General features: G+C 55.3%; 1 long non-coding RNA gene across 1 annotated transcript; it reads right to left on the bottom strand.

The window, feature by feature from the left end:
- Positions 1–1,919: 1,919 nt before the first annotated feature.
- LOC102485428 (uncharacterized) lies at positions 1,920–9,131 on the bottom strand. The gene is made up of 3 exons (XR_334577.2): positions 8,961–9,131; positions 2,819–2,943; positions 1,920–2,228 (listed from the first exon to the last, which is right to left on the bottom strand). It is a non-coding gene; the product is annotated as an uncharacterized LOC102485428 (long non-coding RNA).
- Between the last annotated feature and the right edge of the window lie 84 nt (positions 9,132–9,215).

The following is a 9,215-nucleotide window of genomic DNA, read 5'->3' on the forward strand; positions in this document are numbered from 1 at the left end:
CAACTCCCACGTACTCTATTTTACACTAGAGCAGGGGGACTTTCTGCTGTAATGGGGCTAACCAAAGGCACAGGCGGGAGCTGGAGAGACGCCCCACTGTTCCCGCCCCTTGTCCTTAACCTGGGGCAATCTAATCCAGAACCTAGAAAGTGAATTTCCGACAGCCTCGGAGATGGGACTTTCATGGATTTTTAATAGGCAAATTCTGTTACGCTTTCGCAATGTGACCCTTTTGTTTATTCTCGTCCCTGTTTAGCTAAGAATAAAATGAAAATTTGGGGGCTGGAGACCAGGGGAGCAATTCAGTGTGAATCAAGCAAATATTTAATGAGTACCTACTAAGAGGAAGGGGGGTAGGCGTTCCCTGCAGGGGTGAATGGCACCTGCTCCGGAGGAGCTCCCAGGTGAGCAGGGAAGGGATAGTCTTTTCCAGAACTCTCAAGGCTTTAGGTTGAGCAACGCGCCTGAGGGCCGGTCATTAGCAGGTGGTGGAGTAAGGGTTCGAACTCCTGCTGGCCCTGTGCCTGCCAGCTGACCTGTGTGAGGATCCTAAGGCCACTCCCTGGCCTGTTTTTATTCCCCAGCCTGTGCTGTGGGGGATGGGTTGGCCCATGGGAGCCCCATGAGGACCCCAGTCTTGTATCAGGAACCCTAGTCTGGTCTACATTGCTAGTAAAAAGACTTTAGGCAAAGCGGCTTAAACAAATTAAGGTTGACTCTTTTTTGAAAGAGGTTTTTGCCTTAGGGCGTGTGCACTGGCAGGAGAGACAGACAGTGAGAAATCATGGGGAGGGGGGGATGGTCATGTAGCAATCCCTTCTCCTCCATTCTTCTCCTGGGATCTTGGACACGTGCACACACATGCACCCGGCATGCTTTTCGAGCCACCAGATCTGGCACTTGAACTCCAGCCGGCCATGTGAAAGTCCAGCCACGTAACTGCTACGCCATCTGTTGGTCACAAAGGGCTGACTGAAGCCCTAGAGGTGGGCTCCCTTCACCTTGTTGCTTTGCTTTTTGGTGGTTCTCAAACCCAGCTGCACATTTCAATCCCTGGGGAACTTTTTTTTTTTTTTAAGTTTTTTGCCATAGATGTGTGTGCTTACTGGAGACAGTGGGAAAGTGATAAATCCTTTCCTGGGGGGGATGGCCCTGCCGTGGTCTCTTTTCCTGTATCCTCCTCTCAGAATTTTGGGCATACACGCACATGCACACACATGCGCCTGACATGATTTTCAAGCCACCGGGTCTAGGACTAAAACTCTGGTTGGCCATGTGGGAATTCAGTGTCTTAACCACCATGTCACTTGCCAGTCTGCCTGGGGAGCTTTCAAAACTGCTACTGGGTCAGTGGCGTGGTGGTTAAGGTGTCCGGATCCCACGTGGCTGACTGCAGGATTCAAGTCTGAGACCTGATGGCTTGAAAAACATGCCAGGCACATGTGCATCCATGCCCAAAACCCGGAGAGGAGAAAGGGGGAGAGGGATGGCAGTGTGGCCGTCCCCCGCAGGGGGTGCTTTCTCTCTCTCTCTGTCTCTATCTCCCCAGTGCAGTGAGCATACATACCCTATGGCAAACTAAAAACATAAAAATTAAAAATCCTGGGGAACCAGCAGTTAGCGTAATGGCTATGTTGCTGGCCTCCCACGTAGTCGACCGCGGTTCCCGTCCCGGACCCGGCGGCTTAAAACTCATGCCGGGCGCGTGTGCGTGCGTGCCCAAGATCCCGAGAGGAGAATGGAGGAGAAGGGATTGCGGCGTGACCATCCCCCCTGGGGGGTGATTTCTCGCTTTCTGTCTCTATGTCTCTCTGTCTGTCTGACGAGCACACCTTCCCTACAGTGAAAATCTCTCAAAAAAAAAAAAAATTAAAAATCCTGGTATCCAAATTGTACCAATTTAATCAGAAAGCTTGAGAGTAGGAAGCAGACATCAGTATTAAAAAACAAAACAAAGCAAGACAGGTGATTTCGTCATACAAGAATCGGGAATCCCGCTTTCGCGCGTTTTGTCTCAAGGTCAGCGAATGGCTGCTGAGGCTCAACCATTGTAACATGTTCCAGGTAGGAAGAAGGAGGGAACATGTGAAAGGGGAGGCCTAGCAGCCGACTCAGCTTCCCCCCTGTGATTTCTGTTCGTATCTCCTTGGCCATTCTTAGCTGCAAGTGAGGCTGAGAAATGCAGTCTTGTAGATGGACGCGTTCTGATTGAAGAGACGATCACAGCTCTGTCATAAAGAAGGGGAGAATGGGTACTGGGTGGGCGAGGAGCTGTTTCCACAAATCCCCATCTCGGGGTCAGCCGTTTCTTGACTGAGAGGGGACTTAAAGGGCTGTGAGCCTGCTCTCCTCCCACGCACTATCCCCTCGGGCCTAGCTCAGGGAGTCACGGGGAGCCCTGGCTGCCCGGAGGGTCCCCAGGAAGGACTTCAGAGAAGACCACCATCTGGAGTGGGGGAGTGACTCGTTTGGGGTTACCCAGACTTCCGTGTGGGAGTCCCACCCAGCTGCCCAGCTGCCAGCGCCCTTGTCCTCTCCCAGCCCCCCAGACACTGACGCATTTCCATGGCATTGTCAATTCCCACTGTGCTTGGTGCCTCTCCCCACCAGCAAGTGTTTCCTGACAGCAGGCAAGCTCTGTGGACCCAGAAACAGCCTCCTGATCTGGGGCACAGAAACTAAAGGGCAGTGCGAGAAGTCCCGGGCCGTCTAGCTCACTTCCCACCTCTGCAGACCCACACCCAGGGAGACCAGCAACCACAGCGCTGTTTGCTTGTCTCTGGCCCTTCCGTCTGGGAAGTTCTTCTCGTTGTCTGACCTTACTTCAACTTGCTGTCACACAGCCTCTTCAGCAGGGCTGGCTCCATGGTGTAGGGGTAGTATGCTGTTCAGGAGAAGCTGGTCCTGTGTAGCAGCTGCAGTTCAAATCCCCGTCCAGTCACCCTAAAACACGCTGGGTATGTGTGCAAGGCTGGGGGGCTGGGGAAGGGACTGTGGACGGTGCTCCTCCTCTCTCTGTCATACACATGAATTTTTTTTTTTTTTTTTGCTAGAGACTAGTTCTTTAAGCTGTAACGTATGATGAATCCCAAATGGCAGCACCTCATTGTTTATATAGCTTTTGTACTCAGATTTTTCAGAAGAAAAAAAAAAAAAGCTACTGTAAATTGTAAATAGTCAATGCACAACTGTATTATATGCGAATCTGTGACTGTTGGCAATGTCATCCGGAAGAACAGATAAAGTTTATGGACTATAGAAAAAATATATTTTTCTAAGGTCTTTTTGTCATAGGGCTCACGCGCTCACTGGAGAGAGACGAAGCGAGCAGTGAGAGGGGAAGTGAGAAGTCACCCCTCCAGGGGAGATGGCCAGACCGCTTCTCCATTCTCCTCCTAGGATTTGGGGCACACATGCACACACACTCAGCCTGATTTTCAAACTGCTGGGTCCAGGACTCAAACTGTGATTGGCCACGTGGGGGTCTAGCTCCTTAGCCACTTTGCCACCTGCTGACCTGAAAAAAACATTAAAAAAACCCTCTAATCGGAAAGATCCAGGAGCTGAGGCCTCTGAACTGAACTCGCATATCTCGTTGGTCCTGAAACTCCCTAAGTGATTTCTTGAAAAACTCCTGTTAGTTGGAGAGGTTTCTGCTATAGGGCACATTGCACTCGCCAGAAAGAGAGAGAAAGAGAGAGACAGAGAGACAGAAAGTGAGAAATCACCCCCCAGGCGGGACGGCCACACTGCAATCCCTTCTCCTCCATTCTCTTCTCAGGATCTTGGGCACGCACGCACACGCGCCTGGCGTGAGTTTAAGCCACCGGGTCCAGGCCTCGAACTGAGGTCAACTACATGGGAGTCTAGCGACATAGCCATTACGCCAATTGATGGTTCCTGATCCCAGATTCTTGAAACACTCTTAATGAAGGCACTTTCTCCGTCTCTGAGATGGGGTGGGTGGAGGTGGAGAGGGAGCTGAACTCCAGTGGCTTTGTCGTCTTGGGCTCGGTTCTGGTGCTCCAGTACCCAGGGGAGGTCACTTTACCTTCTGGCGAAATACACAAGCCCACAGGCAAGCTGGACACTGCAGTGTAAGGCTTGGCTCTCCTTTCCCTTCTGGGATAAGACCATAGGGTAGACACGGAAGGCCAGGGGAGTGCAGGGGGTGGCAAGGACGGAGCTCCCCTGCCAGCCAGTGGCCGTAAGTGACCCAGAGAGAGATCTCTGAGAGACTGCATCCAGAGACAGCAAGAGCTTGTTAAGGCCACACAGTAAACAGCGGCCGAGGCTGAAGTTAAGAGCCATGCCCAGGGGCTCTGCAGCTGCCTCTTTCTCCTCCTGTATCAGGCCCAGGTTCAGGACAAGCTCCGGCATGCCTTCCTGATGTTTATCAACTCATCTGATGCTCACATTCCCCCCCTTTTTTATTTTTTTATTTTACCGAAGGCTGTGTGTGCTCACCAAAGGCAGAGTGAGAAATCACCCCCCAAGGGTGACAGCCACACCACAGTACCCTGTCCTTCATTCTTCTCACAGTATTTTGGGCACACACACACACACACACACACACACAGTGGAATTTTTAAGCCTCTGGGTCCGGGACTCAAACCATAGTCACCCCCGTGGGAGTTCAGCGCTTTAACCACTGTACCACCTGCTGACCCCATATGCTCTATAATCTATTATTAGGTTATTATCTCTATATTCCTTCCTCCACCCCTGTGAACCTCATTTCTTATTCCCAAGGCCTCGTGTCCAGACTGCAGGATCCAGGGCCTACCCAGAGTCCAGGACTCTGGCTAGGTATTAGAAGGCATTCGTGGAAGTATCGGGGAGGCCCTCCTTCGTGGAGGAAAGTCACCCTGCTTGGTAGTGTGAACCGAGGGTTGCTGCCAGTCTGCCCCAGGTCCAGCGTCTTGTCACGCAGCCTACGAGTCCCCCCTTAGAGTTACTAGCAGGTCAGCCAGCAGAGTCACCACCGCTTTCCAGAGCGTACTCTGAGAATAGCCATACACCCTCGGGCCCGCTCCCTGTGGCCCATGGTGGTTAGTCAGAGGAGTCGGGGTCTTGGACTGTGGGATTCAGCCAAGGCTTAGGTTTCCAGGTCGGTGGTGGGGACAGGGAGGAGAGCGTAGTAGGGTGTTTGAGATGCATGTGTGAGGGTGGGATTGGGCAGTATGTGGGCTCTGGGGTGCCCCGTGAGATTGAGGGGCGGACACCATAGACAATCAGAACTTACTCGGACGCATGGCCTTACTGTGGGTCCCCCCAGAAGCAGACTCTGAGACCGGGAACCAAGTGCAGGTAGTGTACTTGGGAGGGAAGTCCAGGAAGCTCCGGTAGAAGATTGGGGAAGAGAGTCAGAGGGACAGAGCAAACCAGTAAAAGGTGCCTTATCAATCAGCTTGCGCGATGTCCCATCGGGGAACCTGGGAAATGGAAACACACCCTCCAGAGCTATCCTGCACGGAGCGAGGGTGCTGGGGCATGCGCACACCACTCCCCATCAGCAGTCGAGGCTGTTCCTGGGGGTGTCGCTGTCCCTGTGCTCTGAGTCCACTGCACACTCGGGCAGCGGGAGCCTGAGCTGGCTTCAGGCAGAGGGGTGCACACGCGTGGCAGCCGAGGGGCTGGGCTGGCGGTGCAGGGAGTCAGGGGAGCCGCAGGTGGGACACCCACAGGTGGGACACTGGTAGCCTGTGCTGCATCTCGCCCGGGCTGGCAGTGTCGCTGTCTTGGGGCCTGCCTGCTCTGTGGAGCTCTTTGTTCTTCGTCTTCACTCCGGGGCTGTGTGTACAGGCCTTGGTTCCAGACTGCAGACTCTCCCCTGTGGCTACCAGGCCCGTGAGCTGCTCATTCCACTCCTCAGATTTTGTGACAAGAACCCCAGCGTGTCGATTTCCTCGAGACCTTCCTGATGGAACTCAGGCTCTCCCTGAAGGGTTGAGGGGACCTCATCCCTGCAGAGGACAGGTTGGGGGTCACTAAGGACAAACCCAGAATGAATATGGGGCATTGCCTCGAGAGCCACAGTCATTGGCTCCCTGTCCCTCTGAAGTTAAAACCCAGGTAAAGGTAGGGACAGTTTCTGAGACTGGAAGACTGCTCCTCTCCGCAGGCAGGCCGAGGGGGCCTGGGGGTGGGAAAAAGGTCAACTGCGTTTTGTTCACTTTCCCCCCAGGAAGCGAGCCTTCCCCACAGGCCATGACCTGGGAGCCTGCACCCCTGAGTACGCCCGGGCCTCATGGGTCCAGCTCACAGCAGCATTTCCATCCTGTTGTGTACTGCTCTGTCTTCTTACTACCACCTGGGACTTGAGATTAACTAATAATTCAATATTCATTGAGCAACTGCTATGCACCGGGCTTTGTTCTAGGGACTGAGGGTACAGCAGAGTGCAAGACAACGATGATCCAGGATCACGGACTCTGTAGCGTGACAAAGCCAGGGGAGATCTCAGGGCAAATCTTATCATCTGTCAGGAGAGAAACCTGAGGTCCAGAGAAGGCAAGAGATGTCCCCAGGCTGCACAGCAAGTAGGGGACCCCGTGTGGAGTCATGGAAGGTCAGAGGTACTGGGTTCAGTTTTTAGAGGCAGAAACCAGTGGCCAGAGGTGAGGGATCTTGCCAAGCTAGTGGCATAGCTCTGCCTACCAGGAGAGCACTACGCCCTCTTTCCCACCATCTACCTCCTGAGCCAGCCCCGGGCTCCTGTGAACTGAGGGGTGAGTGTGGGATGTCAGCTGGCCAGTAGGCAGGAGGCCCAAGTGGCTCTCTCCCCATCAAGCCATCCGCCTCCTGCCTGAGTACTCAGGGACTGTGGAGCCCTCTCTTCCAGTCCTGCGTTTGCCTTGCTCCCCCATGCACTGTGCCCCTGGCATTGCCCACTGGCACAGAGCCCTCGGGCGATGCCAGGTGGAGCTCACTCCTGAGGGGTGCCCTGATGTGCCTCAAGCATACTCCTGTCTGGCTCATGCTCTCACTTCCTGGGGAGCTGAGGGAGCAGGGGCTGCATCTCCTCACTGGCTCCTGCCTCCGTTCTCTGGAGGGGTGTGTGTGTCTGCGCCTGAGTGCACCTGTGTGTGCAGACCACTGGCATGAGATACACTGCCTTCCCTGGGTACTCCAAAGGAGCTGAAATGCATTCGCAGTGTTCTGTCAACCCTGTCCACGCACACTCTGTTTGTGTTTTTGTGCATGTATAAACAATGTGGGCATGTGTGTGCTGGAGCATGATGATTTGCAATCAGAACATATGTGCGGGGCCAGCCGATGGAGTAATGGTTATGTTGCTGAACTTCCATGTAATTGACCACAGTTCAAGTCCTGGACCTGGCGGCTTAAAACTCACATCTGGCATGTGTGAGTGCCCAAGATCCTGAGAGGAGAATGGAGGAGAAGGGATTGAGGTGTGGCCATCCCTCCTGGGGGGTGATTTCTCACTTTCTGTCTCTCTGTCTCTCTCTGTCTTTCTGGCGAGCACACACGCCCTATAGCAAAAACCTCTCTCTTAAAAAAAAAGAAAAAGAAAAAAGCACATGAGTGTGCAGGGGGCCGTGTGTATGTGAGGGAGGGCTCTGCTGACCTCTCAGGGAGCCTCGGTCTCTCGGTCCACCTTATCCCACTGCCCCTCCAGGCAGCCTCTGCTTGTCCTTGCCTTGGTCCCCAGGCAGGGAGGCGGGCCCGGGCACCCAGCTCACTAGGTCGTTGGTCAGGGCTTATGTTCCGCCTGGGACTGGCTGCCCTCCACCCCTTCCCAGAGACCTCAAGTGGGGGCAGGGGCAGGGGCAGGCTGAGGCTGGCCTGGAGCTCCTGGCTAATTTTCCCGGCCTCTATCGATCCAGCAGCTTCTCCCGAGTCTATTAGCAGTCGGAGAGTGAAAATATCCCCCATCGCGAGCCCTGACCTGAGACAGGGAGGGATCCATAGCAATTTGTTCAAACAGAGGAAAGCATTTCCCTCTGATTTGTATTCCAAATTATTCCAGGCAGGAAGGGGGTCAGGGTGGGAGGGCAAACCCTGGCATGGCCAGAGCAGGGCCCAGGCCCGTCCCTCTCAGCCCTCTATGCCAGCCAGGGTGGCAGCTGGTGCTCTTCATGGTTCCTGGTGGGGGAGTGGGGAGGGAGGGTGGGCCCACAGCGGGGAGCGGGAAGGGAGGCCTGCCAGCCTTCCCAGCAGGCCCCGCTTGGCTGGAGAGCTCAGTTGTGGATTTGGTTTTCACAGAACACAAAGCCGCCCGCTCGGAGCCTCTCTCGCGGGCACTGGGGCCTGTGCCAGGCGTGCGCTCACCCGTGGTGTCTGTGCCAGGGTGGGGGCTGGGTTGGGCGCATGGAGACAGTGGCCCCAGCTGGGCTGAGTGGCAGGGGGGCCTATAGCAGGCCCCGCTTGGCTGGAGAGCTCAGTTGTGGATTTGGTTTTCACAGAACACAAAGCCGCCCGCTCGGAGCCTCTCTCGCGGGCACTGGGGCCTGTGCCAGGCGTGCGCTCACCCGTGGTGTCTGTGCCAGGGTGGGGGCTGGGTTGGGCGCATGGAGACAGTGGCCCCAGCTGGGCTGAGTGGCAGGGGGGCCTATGCTTCTCCCAAAGTCCTCGCTGGCCAGACGTGCAGGAACGGAGCTGCCGAGGCTCAGAGGGGAGCTGGCGCCCTTGAGCAGGCCTGTGCAGGGCGGGCACCCTCACCGCCTCTCTGACCCGGTCTCCTTCCTGGTCTGAGCATACCGGGCTCACAGGTGTCCTGACCAGGAAGTCTCTTCTGGCTCTGGCTGACATTTATGAAGCTCCTGCCTCCTGCAGGGCCCTGGGTTATTTGTGCCTGAAGTCTAGTCCTCGCAGGGTCCCATCTTCCTCCTGTGCCTCAGTTTACTCGTCGGTGCCCCTCGCACCATCCTGCATCCCTTTGTCACTTCCCTCGCCCACCTCTGTTGGCCCTCACTTCTTCTCCAGGTCGTTTTTACCTCTTGAGGGTCACCAGGATGGTCCTGCAGTTGGAGGGTCTCAGAGTCAGCGCCTCTGCAGCCCCCTGTTTCCAGTGGGACCCCCTGAAAGAGCTAGCTTCCTCTCTTCTGGTTGCTTCCTTTGGCCCCACCTTGCCCTCCCCTCCCTGCCAGGGCCCAGGCCTCTGCAGAGGTAGCACCATGGCAACCAGAGAGGAGGGTTCTGGGAAGGGTCAGCCGAGAGGTCCTGCACAGCCCCCACCCCCCACCACCACC

This window comes from Tupaia chinensis, unplaced genomic scaffold (genome assembly GCF_000334495.1).
Source record: "Tupaia chinensis unplaced genomic scaffold, TupChi_1.0 Scaffold000238_1, whole genome shotgun sequence".
Classification (NCBI taxonomy): domain Eukaryota; kingdom Metazoa; phylum Chordata; class Mammalia; order Scandentia; family Tupaiidae; genus Tupaia; species Tupaia belangeri.